At 55.2% G+C, this 13,163-nt stretch overlaps 2 long non-coding RNA genes across 5 annotated transcripts in view; one reads left to right on the top strand and one right to left on the bottom strand.

Moving 5' to 3' along the window:
* Window positions 1–9,330, bottom strand: part of LOC111726188 — a 13,607-nt gene extending 4,277 nt beyond the window's left edge. Inside the window, exons 1-2 of the long non-coding RNA XR_002774029.1 lie at window positions 9,259–9,330; window positions 1,262–1,412 (exon numbers count right to left, since the gene is read on the bottom strand). This is a non-coding gene — a long non-coding RNA (uncharacterized LOC111726188). The remainder of the gene's footprint in view (window positions 1–1,261; window positions 1,413–9,258) is intronic.
* Window positions 7,897–13,163, top strand: part of LOC111726187 — a 6,117-nt gene continuing 850 nt past the window's right edge. The window contains exons 1-3 of one of the 4 annotated variants that reach the window (XR_002774026.1): window positions 7,897–8,300; window positions 9,231–9,346; window positions 12,262–13,092. This is a non-coding gene — a long non-coding RNA (uncharacterized LOC111726187). Of the gene's footprint in view, window positions 8,301–9,230; window positions 13,150–13,163 lie in introns of all 4 variants that reach the window. The other 3 variants (XR_002774027.1, XR_002774025.1, XR_002774028.1) reach the window with 3 other exon arrangements.

Below are 13,163 nucleotides of genomic sequence, written 5' to 3'. Positions count from 1 at the left end.
CTCGCCCGGCCAGTGGCCCCGTCAGTGCTGTCCTGGGCTCGTCCTCTCGCCCGGCCAGTGGCCCCGTCAGTGCTGTCCTGGGCTCGTCCTCTCGCTCGGCCAGTGGCCCCATCAGTGCTATCCTGGACTCATCCTCTCGCCCGGCCAGTGGCCCCGTCAGTGCTATCCTGGACTCATCCTCTTGCCCGGCCAGTGGCCCCGTCAGTGCTGTCCTGAACTCGTCCTCTCACCCGGCCAGGAATTATGTTTGCCAATTTCCTGTCAAGCTCAGAGTACTTGTGGAGATTGGCTCTGATGTGTCTCAAAAACACACTGTACCCCATGACTGCATTAATGTACACAGCTGTGATTTAATAAAAAAAAAAATAAAATAAAAAAATAAACCCTCTGCGTCCCAGCTCCATGGTACGGGGAGGGACCTCTTCTGTGTGTGGCTCCTTCTTGCGGAGTTTAGTTTTTCCTACAACTGCTCTGATTCCTGTAACTTGCTCACCAGGAGCAAGCCCATACCCTGATGGGCCCTGCCACGTGGGGGGAGGACAGAGATGGGTCAGTCCGGCACTCAGCAGAGAGAGCGCAGGGCAAAGTGGGACCCACTCTCAAACCACCAAGCAGACAAATTATCCCACCTGAGCCTGAAGATAATGGAAGCTCGGAATCACCCAACTCAGAGGCGGAAAAGTGACTTCAGGTGCCATGCTGAAAAATAGCTCCAAATGAAATGCTGGGTTAGAGCGAGGTTTTAGGGAAATATGCTGTCTATGTAACCTGAAAACTCACCAGATGGATACAATGTTTTCAAATAATTCCTCTGGTTGTTGGATGGTCTCATGGGAATTTGTGATAATTCAGTAATAGCAACCTTCAAGGTGAGGATGAAAAGAAGTCTGTGTTTTTGAAAGAAAATCCTGTTAGAAGCAGTTGATGAGTTGGGGCGTGGTGTTCACAATGTTTATAAAGTCCCCACTGTGTGTCGGGAGTCAAAGGTAAACATGGTACAAGCAGCGCCCAAGGAGCCGCCGTCCAGCTGGAGACGTGGATGTCGAAGTCACAGTAACGTCTGTAAGTAATTTTCATCATGCTGCCACCAGCGGCTAGCAGTGCGAGTCAGGAGACAAAGTGTCTGATCTAGTCCAGGCGCTAGAAAGTGGGAGGGTGGAGGGAACTGGTGTCAACCCCAGTGACTGGGAGTTACATGGTTCTGAGTCTCTGCAGAACTCCCTGTATTTTCAAGCTAGGCTTTTCCCTCTCTGTCACTTACAATGTAAAATATGCTTCTTGTCATCTCACGCCGCTGTCACCAAACTCCACAGGGTCGAGGCTGGAAATCCAAGATGAAGGTACCAGCAGAGTTGGCGTCCGGTGAAGGCTTGATTCTTGGTTCACAGATGGTGTCTCCACTGAGTCCTCACCTGGTGGAAGGGGAGGGGACGCTCACTGGGTCTCTTTTGTAGGGCACTAATCCTCCAATCACCACCCAAGGGTCCCATATCCTGATACTATCACCTTAGGGGGGGAGGACTTCAGTTAGTGACTTTGGAGGCTCCAACACCACCTCCATGGGGTGTTGGTACAGTGACCTGCACTGTCAGGGAGAGAGATCTGTTGGTTTTAGAACAAAAAAAGGGCCTTTCTAAAGGGACTATTCAAAGACCCTAAAGTCATGACCACATTTCCAAAGGATGAGATTACATGCCCTGATGTTTTGTTACGTGGCACATACGACAATCTAAAATCAGGGGGTGACCTGGCAACTTTAGAGCCCAATGTCATGACCATCTGTCTGCTGTTACAGAGCAGCTGTGTCCGTCTGTGAAGGTCTGTCCACAGGAAATGGCCTCAAATGCTCAACCTCCTCCTCATGCTTCCCAGGTGGGGTTGTCACAGCTTGTGCTCTGCCCGCTCACATCCTCCACCATGTCCCCAGGCTGAGCACCATCAGGCCGATGCCTCCCCATCTGCACCCCACGCCAGGCCTTTCCTGACCCTGTACCCCATCCTGGATGCCTCCCAACGGGGTGTCTGTGTAGAGCTCTGGTTCCTGCTCCAGTGGGGCACAGGGCTGGGTCCCCTGCACCTCAGCATCAAACCTACGGCACAAGCCGCCCTAGGTCCCACCCCCCAGTCGCACCCCCCACCACCTTGGTCTGAGCTCCCGCCTTGCCTACCCGAGGGCCGCACTGTCTGTCACGGCTCTTCTACCGCAGTGCGTCCACCATGCAGCAGCCAGAGACTTGTAGCACAGGTCAGGTCCTCCCAGAGCCTTCCCACTGCCCTTGCAATAAGCCTTTCCCTCACCTCTCTCCCTCACATACCACAGCAGCCAGGTCAGCTGTCCCCGCCGCACCCAGGCACCACAGCCCTCTCCACTGTGATCGCCCCATATGGCCCCCAGCTGTCCCAGCAGGTCTGGGCCCAGAGGGCCCCCCATCCCCGTGGTCCAGATCATCTCTGTGTCAGCCGCACACCAACGTCCGTCCAGGGAAGCACTTCCCTCCTGCCTTCCCACCAGCACTGACGTTCCATGACAGCAGGAATCCTGCAGCCCCAGCTCGGCACTGGGCCAGGGGAGTCTCAGGTCCACATAGACATGTGACAAACATGAGCAAATGAAAGAGCAAAGGAAGGTGTGCGTCAAGAGGACAGGGCGAGCTCCTGTCCCCGAAGTCCCAGGAGGTGCCTCTCCCCCTTCTCTGCAGCACAGGGGCCCGAGTGAGTCTCACACCCTGGCTGGTCAGTGAAGAGCATCCACATGGGAAGTGCTGCGACCTCTGCTGTGGTTTGGCTGTCCCTCCAGAGCACATGCTGTCATTTAATTGTCTCTGAGCCAATGTGAAGAGGTGTCCTGTAGAGGGGACCAGAGCCATGGCTGGTGTATGGATGCCGTCCTCCGGGAGAGGGCTGGTTATTGCAGCCCAGGGCTCCTGGCAAGAGGGTATGTTGGGTCCCCAGTTTTTCTCTCCTTATTCCCACACCAGATGGCTGGGCAGGTGCTGACACTGTGCCCTTGGACTCCCAAACTCTAGAACCATCAGCCAAACACACTTCTACTCATTTTCAGTTACCCAGCCTGTGGTGCTCAGTGACAACAGCACAAATTACACCACAGCAGCCTCAGTCATCCACTCTGTGGCTCTCTTGGCTTGTGGTCAGTGTGCTCTAGACCTGGCTGCATACCTGGCCTCGTCTCCTCAACGCTCCCACTTCCCTGGAGCCCTGGCTGGAGTCTGCCCAGGCCTGAGGCTGACAAAGACAAGTAATTTCCCAGCTGTATCGTCCCCATGGATAAGTCTCCCGAGCAGTCACAGGAAGGACAAGGGGTACTACCTCTCAGTGGCCACCTCTGTCCAGCCTCTGTGCTCAGCCTCTCACCAAAGGCTGTGCCTTCCAGAGCCCTGAGAGGAAGATTCCCACAGGTGCAAGGACTTGCAGGCACGTCTCCTCTGCTCTTCTAACTGACAACGACTGAGGCCTGTCTCTGGTTGCTAATTTTTATTACACAAACACCATAAACAGGGTACCAGCCACTGCTCTTTTTGCGCTGGATCTGAGAAAGGTGGAACTAAGCCAGCATCCGCCGGTCCCCATGAGTGTCACTCCAGCACACTTTTCTTCCTGCTGTGGCCCCAGTTCATCCCACCCTCATTCTCTCATCTGGCTGTCCTCTTGGCTTCTTGTCACGTGGTGGACATCAGGCATATAAAACCACAATCAAAGAAGCAAGTTGTCCTGACCCAGCTGGGCGGCCAGGGCTCCAGTCCAGTTGAGACCCACACTCAAGTCAACAGTGCCCACTGTGGCCGCTAAGTTGGGCTTCCTGACACCTCCCCCAGGCCACTTCTCAGTCACCTCCCCAGCTTCCCATGGGCTGGGCCTCTCCTACAGCCTTGTACCTCTTCTGACTATGTTTTGAAGGTTGCTGTACCCAAATTCTGGCTCTTAGCCTCTTAGCAGTGCCCTGGTGCAAAGCTGAATTTCACAGGAGAAGAAAGCACTACTCCTGGATAGCTCTTGCTCGCTGCTGGGGTTTGGAAGATAGGGAGAAATACTTGCTCTTAACGTGAAATTGTCACAGTCACACTCTGCCCTTTCAGTCTAAAACTGCAGGTCCATGGAGCAGATGCCGCCCTGGGATGCACCAAGCACTCCTCTCCCTCCTTGGGCCCAATGCTGCCCTCCCCACACCTCATCCTCACCCAGAAACCTGCCACACCTCCAAAGGCGGCAGGTGCACAAACGCCGAGTGGACTGTGCCCTCCCCACTCTTCACCTTTCTGCTGTCAGCTGTCTGTGGGAGCACATCAGATGGGAGAATAAAAAGACAGTCAAAGATCTCTCCCTATCTCGGTCTGACACATGGAAAATCTGGCGTGAAAGACGTCAAGAATCACCTGTTAGATCCTGCTAGAGCCAAGCCAGGCAATGGCAGTGTTTGTGACACCCACAGAGGAGGGCCCGGCGTCAAAGTGAACAGCCCCACCCTGGGGCCCAGCACCCTTTCTAGATCAGTGGCTGGTGTTTTGGCCAGCTCGAAGGTCCTGGGCTGGCCCCTCTCCTTTGTGGTCCCTTCCTGAAAGAGCATAAAGCCAGACCCTCTCCAGCTGCCTGACTGACAGCCACATTCCCATGAGGCCCCAGAGGACAACCCACCACCTGCAAACTGGAACCCCTCCACCCCCCACAACTACAGAGAAGACAGCACTGGGACTCAGAGCCCACCTTGCAAACAGGGGCAATGTGGCCCCCAGCAGCCCCAGGCCCTTGTGAATATAAAAGGAGATCCCAGGTGAGTCTCAGATAAACAGGAGCCAGGAAACGGTCACTGAGGAGGCTCGGGTGCAACTTTCTCCCAGATCACAGAGTGAGGACCAAGGACAACTCAGTGCTTATTCTGAAAAGAGAACCCCTGGTAGAAAGTGGGGGATAGGCCTGTGACATGGTGTGAGCGGAGCAGGGGTGCCAGCCAGCCCGTCCCAGAGGCAAGGACAGGAGCTGGGGCGCAGGCCCTATGTGTGCACCTGTCATATGTGCACCTGTCCTATGTGCACCTGTCATGTGTGCACCTGTCCTATGTGCATGTGTCCTGTGTGCCCCGTCCTGTGTGCATGTGTTGTGTGTGCACCTGTTGTGTGTGCACCTGTCCTGTGTGCGTGTGTTGTGTGTGCACCTGTCTTTTGTGCACATGTCATGTGTGCACATATCCTGCATGCACATGTGGTATGTGCACATGTTATATGTGTATGTGCTGTATGTGCATGTGTCGTGTGGGCATGTATGTGTATGCCTGTGTGTGTGTTCACATGCACATGCGCTCGTGTGTTTACATGTGTGCATGTCTGCACATGCGTGCAACTGTTTGTTTATGAGCATGTGTGTGTCTGGGGAGGGGACCAGGCCTGCTCAGACTGCCTGATGGCCTGTAGAGGCAGAGCATGTGTCTGTAGCAGGGAAGTGGCAGGCCTGAGAGTGCACCTGCCATTCCCATTGTGACAGTCTGGGTCTGAGGGGTGCTGCTACCATTTCCTTTGTGAATGAGCAAGAGCCTTCAGGACAGACACCGCCACTGTCACCTCACCCCTCCCCGACTCCCAAACCCACGTGTGGAGCTGTCTGTTGGGCCATGTTTTTGTGTGATTTTGGTACCGGCCCTGGAAGGAAGCCTCTCCGTGGCTCTTCAACTGCTTTTCCCTCAGGGGTACAGCCTCCCACACAGGTGCCAGCGGGCACTGCAAAGATAGTGAGGTCTTGGTTTAAATACTACCTGAAGTTTGTCAGAAGGCCCAGCTGACAGCTGGCACACACGTCTGAGAAAAAAAGGACTAACCTTTCCTCTAAAACTTGTTTCCTTCAAGATGCACAAAATATATTACTAGCTTTGGCTCGTGATCCACCTGCTACCTGCCACCCCTGATCACCAGGGTTTAAATCCTAGGATTTGAAGGGTTTCCCATGAGCTGTGTAACATTGGGCAACTGGCTTAACCTCTCTTTGCCTCAGCCATAAAATGGGCAGCAACAGCCTCACCACACCTACCCTGAGGCCACACAGGCTGGGCACCTGGTAGGCACGCACCATGTGCTGTCTGCATGACCATGTCCCTCTCCCTGGGTGACCACAAGGAGGAGGAGGGGTTGGGGGTGGGTCAATCACCCATAGCCAATGATGTCATCAGCTGCACCGAAACCCACATGAGCACAGCTTCGGGGTCACTGGGCACAGAGATGTGCCCTTCCTCCCGGCCCTGCCCCAAGCATCCTTCCCCCAGCTGTTCATCCATGATCCTCGTGTAAACAGGGAAATGTAAGTGGAGTGTCTCCGCAAGTTCTCTAAGCTCCCGCAGATCAAACCTGAGGAAAACATGTGACAGCCCTGGTTTACAGCCAGTTGGCCAGAAGCACAGATCACAGCCAAAGGCCTGTGACTGAACCAGAGTGGGGGACAAGATTGTGGAACTCAGACTCCCACCCCCATGGGCTCTGGCATCAGTTTAGTAGAGGTGTCAAGCCTGAGTTAAATTACAGGCACCCTGGTGTTGCTGGGGACTCTGGTGTCAGAGTGTCCTGGTGAGCATGTGGGGGCAGAGGCAGAGTGCCCTTTGCCTATGCCTGTGCCACTCACACCAGGCCATCTCTCCCTCCCCCAGCTCAGCTCAGAGAGGGGGACAGACATGCTGGGGCAGCACCTGTTCAGGGCCTGGCCTGGCCTCCCCGTCACAGAAACAGAGCCTGGGAGGGCCCTTCAGTGGTGACAGTGTGGCTGAGGACTCCCCAGTGTACCCCTGCTCTTCCACATTGGAAACACAAGGTATCATTTCCATATTGTGTTATTTTGTGTGTATTTTCAACGAAGGTTAGACACAGGGCCACCCGAGACTGTTGAGAAAATAAACAAAAACAGCCAGACCCACTTCTTACAGAGCTTTGCGCTGATCAAATCCCACTGGAATGTCTGTACAGTGGCCTCTGTTCAGTCCCAGAAGGAAGGAAGCTCTAGTGCGAGCAGCAGAGTGGGCACCAGGCTAGGGGATAAGCCATGACCAAAGGACAGGCAGGACAGGCGTCCCTTCACAGGGCAGGTGTCCCCACAGAGGCTGTCCCTCGAGTTGTCACACTCATAGAAACAGGAAGTAGAAGGGTAGCAGGGACCAGAGGGACGGGGCTGGCGTTCATGGGGACAGTTTCAATTCAGGACACGGAAAGTTCTGCAGATGGTGGTGACCATCAGTGACCTTCCCTACACAGCAAACAGGTGAGATGGCCAGTGTTCCACAGTAAACACACCCCCTGACCCCGAGTCAGCCTGGTTTCTCTGTCCAGCCCCTCCCCACCTCTGCCGCCCCCGCCACGTGGGGCTCTGCACACCAGGGTCCCATGACCACAGCTCCCGCCCTGCCCTCGGAGGCCTTTGTGCTCAACCTCCGTGGAGCTGCCAGTTTCGGCCAGCCCCTCTGGGAAGCTGAGTCGGCACGTCCTGTTTGACGCCCAGCTTCCTTCCTTTCTCTGTCCGATACCGGCCTCTCCGGTCTGCACCATGTGCTGGGGAGCATGTCCTGCCCCGGCAGCACTGTCCCTGTGCCTCTTGTTGAAATGGCCAGGTGGCAATGGGACAGAGCCTGGGGAGTGCAGGGACTCTTGGTTCCCCTTTGCTGGGTCTTTCTGACCCTTTCCACAAACCTCTTTGATCTAACGGAAGAAAGACGTGTGGCCGGAGTCTCATGCCCAGCAGCTCGGGTGACATTTAAACATCCGCCCAGCCACCCTCAGGGCCCTGCTGTGTGTTGCTTAGCAGAGCAGAAGATCTAAGTGGCTTCTGCCATGAGGGCAGAAGCTTGTTTACTTTGAAAACAATTGTTTATCTCAGCCTGGCTGCGGGCCAGGCTCCAGCTCTGGTTTGTTATTTCTTCCCAGCATGCCCTGCCCGAGGCCAGCGCACCCTGCCCTCTTCCCTGACCTGCCCACCAACCTCCCGGAGCAGCGTTAGATGACATTTTTCTTCCCCTGAATGTTTAGGTCAAGCCAGCTTTACGGCTGCAGACTGGATGACTAGACACAGCCTTTGGGGCAGGGTGGCTGTCCCTGAATAACACTCTGGTCATTCTCCCTGGTACTGTCCCTTCCTGCTGTTTTCTGAGCTGTCTTTCCCTAGAATGTCACGTTTCTGCTTATTGCCTGCCAGGAAGACGTCACCCAGGGTGTGTGCTCCCCGCTGCTTCCTTTCTGCAGGCACCTACTCAGCCCGGCAGCAATGTTTTTAAAGCATGTGCTGGACACAGAACTGGAGGGGATGCGGAGCTGACGGAGGTATGGACACCAACCTCGGGGGACAAGGGAGGGGACAGGTGGAGGAGTGAGCAGAGGACAAGGGGAGGGGACAGGTAGAGGAGTGAGCGGAGCCCAGGCAGACAGGTGAGGGGCTGCCTCCCCAGCCAGCAGTGTGCTCTGCAGGTTCCCAGGGCTGATGGCAGCTGAGGAAGGTGGCCTCACATCAGGGACAAGCACCCTTCCAGGTAGTTTCCAAACACAGCAGCAGGCCCAACCGAATCAGGCACCAGGCCCAGCACCAGGCCGCCACCTCCTAGGCCCTTGCTGACCTGACTGCTTCAAACAGGGAGGGTGGGAGGGACCTGAGCTCAGTTGGAGAGGAGGAAGCTCTAGTCTCAGGCCGCCGTCTCCCAAAACGGCACACATTCAAGAAAGCACTATAAAGCCTCTCTGATTGCCCAGTGGCATGGAATGATCAGCCAGGCAGCAGGGGTGCAGGCCCAGAGTGAAGAGCAGGGTCAGACATGGACATCCTGGCACTGGGAACAGCCTGGGCTGCTCCCCTATGGAGTCCATGGTGTCGGGGCCCCCCGAGTGTGATAAGCTGGGACCTGGGACCAAAGGCAGCATTTCTTCTTCCTCTGTCTCTTGCTGGGCTTAGAGCCCCACAGAGCTGTCAGTCCTGACCCTGGGGCACTTACCCCACCTAGCATAGCTGCCTTTCCCATCCAACCAGGCTGGCCAGTTGCCACGAAGGACACTGGGGTGTTTGAAGAGTGCAGGGACCTGTGTGAGCTGCTTGGGTCCCTCTGACCCTTGACCCTGGAGGCTGACCAGAGGCGGCTGCCCAGATAGCAAATCCAGCCTCACTTATCAGCCTCAGACCAACTGGCTGGTGGATATGGCCTCCCATATAGACTCGGGGTATGTGCAGGAGACCTAGTAAACCGTGAGTCCCTTCTCCTACAGAGAGCACCAGCTCACAGCCTCGGATTACCTGGTATCCTTGATAAGTGGGAGCTCCTGCCTTCTGAGGATACTTGGCCCCATTACAGTCCAGACACAGTCCAGACACAGTCCTCACGGTAAGCCAGACAGCTCCTGAGTTCCTGTTCTCCTCAGGGGCACACCCCACCTGAAGGAGGAGGAGCCTTCTAGTGGCCTCGACCCCATGATGGTAGAGGCATGTGGTACACTCCAGGGGCCAGGGTGGAACCCCAGAGAACCTGGTGAGTGTCTGGCCATGCCCTCTCCTGTTGCCCCACCCCTGCACCCCCAAAGGCAGAGGGGGTCTTGGATTAGCCCTTCCCTGGCCTCCTGACACTGCCTTACCACATAGTCACAGCAGGCTGGAAACCAGGCCCCCAGAGGTACAGGACCCCTGCTCAGGAGCCCCCAGCCCACCCTTAGCACTCTTAGTCCTGAGCTGCGACCCAGGAGGGGGCCGAAGGGGTGGGAAAAACCATGGACAGCCCTTGAGGTGTGGGACACTCACACTCACCTGGTCTGGGGGTACCTGTACTGTCACTACACGGCCTGCTGACCCTCCAGGGCCCTCCTGCCTTTTCCTCCCCCTTGGGACCCTGAGTACGGGATCTGCTGGTCAATAGGCTCTCACTGCAGAGACTTGAGACAGGCCGTTCCCCAGGCAGTCAACCAGGAGCAGAAGGCCCTCATTGCCCAGACCAGGAAAAACGGAAAGGCCACTCTTTCCCTTCGGGATTCTTTTCCAAAAGTACATGACTCTTCACAGTTGTTCACCAGAGGCCATGATGGACTAAGAACGCAGCTTGAGGCAAGGAGGGTGTTAGCAGAGCGCTCATTGAGCATGGGGGAAGCCAAGTGCATCAGCAGTCCACCTAGAAACCACTGCTATGAAGAGAAACTGACAGTGGCCCAGAGCCCAAACCCACAGGCTGAGCTTCTGACACAAATGATGAAGGTTGAACCCTGCTGAGGGGGCTACAGCCCCGGGGACCCACTAGCAGAGGCTGAGTCAGAAAGCAAAAGGCCAGCTTGGTCTGCCCAGTTCACTCCTATTCTGAATTAACTAAGGACAAAGTCCAAGTTGCCAATCAGGTGAGTAGTGAGCCCAGGGCTGAGCTACGGCCACCGGGCCTGCTGGGAGCCCTGCACAGAGTGGACGCACTGGGCAGCAACTCCCACCCTGTGAGTTCTGCAAACTGCCGTGTTCTCCCTCCACATTTCGTGTTTTTCTTCCTGGCTGGTCCTCTTTCCTGCATGAATAAGGCTCTTATGCTGCATTTCTGCTTCAAAAGGAACAAAAAAAAAAAACAGTTTTACTAAGTTTCACTCCCAGCTTCCCTGGCGGTGAATGCAGGGCACTCACCATCCAGCGGATCACTCAACAGTCACCATTCACTCTGTCCACCTCTGCTCTGCTTCAGGAGGCCAGTAGGTGCCCAGTGCAGCCCAGGGAGAAAGCTACTTAAGAGTGGTTAATCAGCAGGTGACCCACTGCCAGAAATTACCCACTGCATTCATACCGAAACCCAGTCAGCCGTCCCCTCAGCGTCTGGTGGGACCGCAAGCTTTGACGGTGGTGTTCCCCATGGGAGGCCCAGATCCCCAAGGGTTGGGTTACATTCCAGTGAATGGTGCGTGTAGCGGACACTACAGGTTAGGAGATAAAGCAAACAATAGAACCAGATGAATCTGAACCATATCAGATTTTTCAGGAAAAAGTAGTGGAAGAATTTCAGAGACTGGATTCTAACTGAATAGGAAAAGGACTTAGGAAGTGGCAAGGCTGCCTCTCGTCCCCTTCATGTCCCCATTACTCCCGTGTGCATGTGGTCACCCTCCTTCAGCACCTTACAGGTGTCAGGACGGCAGGAGCAACAGTGCCCGGGCAGAGGGTTCACTCTGCATAGGGCCACTGCTGCCGGCTAGAGGAAATGGACGGCTTACAAGACATTTACAAAACTGAATCAAAAGTAATCACAATATTCATTAAATTTCACTCCTGGCTCTGACTTAGGGGCTTTCCTTAGAATATGTCATTCAGTCCTAATAAGGTGGGCAGTTATATTGGACCAAGCACGTTGCAGGGGTAAGGTGCAGAGAGGTACCATGGCAAGACCTGGTGTCCGGTCATCAATGGGGCTAAATTCAAGTCCAGGGCAGCCTGGAACCTACACCTCTGTTCTTAACCTACACAGCCTGATAAGGGCTGTTTTCCATTCATTTATTCACTTGAGTGAGGTGGGTGGTGCTCCGGTGTGTGGGGGTACAAGAAAGACCGTGCCCCTGTCCCCAGTCTGCCTTCAGTTAGGACCAGAAGAAAGCCCAGGGAGATGAGAACATGCTGGAAGGGTCCAGTGGCTCCCTCACCAGAACCCCGTGAACTCTCGGGGTGTTTGTCAAGCACCACCTTGGTGGCTCTGCTGGGATCTGGTGGAGAGATTTCCCACCACTCACAATGAGAGTTATCTATTTAGAAGCAGCTGCCATTCAGGAAAAGTTCCTTTTGTGTGTGTGAAGGTGAAATCTCCCTGCAATGTCTGCTTCTTGGTTCTCACAAGATCTGCCCTCCGGCTCCCCCACCAGCTGACACTGCTCCTTCTTTCATAGTTAACTCTGGAATCAGCTCTGAGATTCCCTGCACGTCCTTTCTCTATCTTCTCCAAGCTAAACATCAGAAGTCCCTTATGTCTGTTTTCTGAGAGGTGGGAGCAGAATCCTTATCCACCCAGCCATCCCAGAGGATGAGCTGGAGGTCAGAGAGGTACAGTGAGGTCTGACCTGGGTCCTGCTGAGCTTCAGGGCGGTGGCCCTTGGTCACACTTGCTCTCCACCATTGTCCTGGGGAGCCTCACACATCAGGCAGCAGCTTTGGAGAACCTCCATTCACGAAGGTGACAAGGACTGTGCAGCGCTCCTGGCACTGCGGTTGCTGCGGTAGGCTCGACCTGCACACTACATGCAGAAGGCTGTCTTGCATCAGCATTAATCAGCATCTTTAATGCTTGGTCCACAGGGAGCGCCCAGCATGAGCTGGTCGGGTGGACCCAGCTGACCTCTCCGCACCCATCAGCTTCACTTTGCTGTTCTTTGCCTGCATAAATATTTATCTTTGATGTTTCTGCTGGAGCAGGAACTGCAGTGCTGTGAGCTGTGTCTTCACTTCTCCTCGGCTTTCTCTGGGCTGGAAATAAGCCAGGGAAGAGTGAAGAAGAGCTGGACAGGGAGTCGGAGGTCTGAGGAATAATCCCAACGGTGCTGCCAGGCAGAACCTCCATGGACCCCAGTGTGGGGCCTCCCTGCAGAGCGGACTCTCTTAACCAGCGGGCATGCAGGACCCTTCTTGTCATGTAACCTTCTGAAGCAGAGTGAGCACTCCATCTCAGCTGCTATGGTCTCACCTTTTGACTACTCGGTGGCAACATCTAAATGTTTATCATGGTGAAACAGCATGACAGGTAGCTAATGTAGCCCCAGACGAAGCCCACACAATGCCCCAGGAAACCTCTCAGGTCCCCTGTCCCCTTCAGGGAAACCAGGCTGGTTTGGAGCAAAAGCCTTAATCTGGCTTTTCCTGGCACACACCTTTTTCTCCTGTATCCTGGCATACACCCCTTGGCTGCCAAGTAGGCCCTCTGGGTCCCCATGGTTCCTCTAAACCATCCACACGCACACTGTGCTCACAGCCACCCAGCTCCTTCCTGGGGCACCAGCCACGGCCACAGAGGACAGGTGTGCTAACGTGGAGGGGAACACAGAGCCAGGGTCGGGGCAGAGAGAAAGAAAGCAGGTGTGCTCAGCAGAGGGGAGCACAGAGCCAGGGTCAGGACAGAGAGACAGAGAGCAGGTGTGCTCAGCAGAGGGGAGCACAGAGCCGGGATCAGGACAGAGAGACAGAGAGCAGGTGTGCTCAGCAGA

The sequence above is a fragment of the Otolemur garnettii genome, unplaced genomic scaffold, assembly GCF_000181295.1.
Source record: "Otolemur garnettii isolate 467f Iridium unplaced genomic scaffold, OtoGar3 scaffold00056, whole genome shotgun sequence".
NCBI classification, from domain to species: domain Eukaryota; kingdom Metazoa; phylum Chordata; class Mammalia; order Primates; family Galagidae; genus Otolemur; species Otolemur garnettii.
This window is presented reverse-complemented; position numbering and strand designations above follow the sequence as displayed.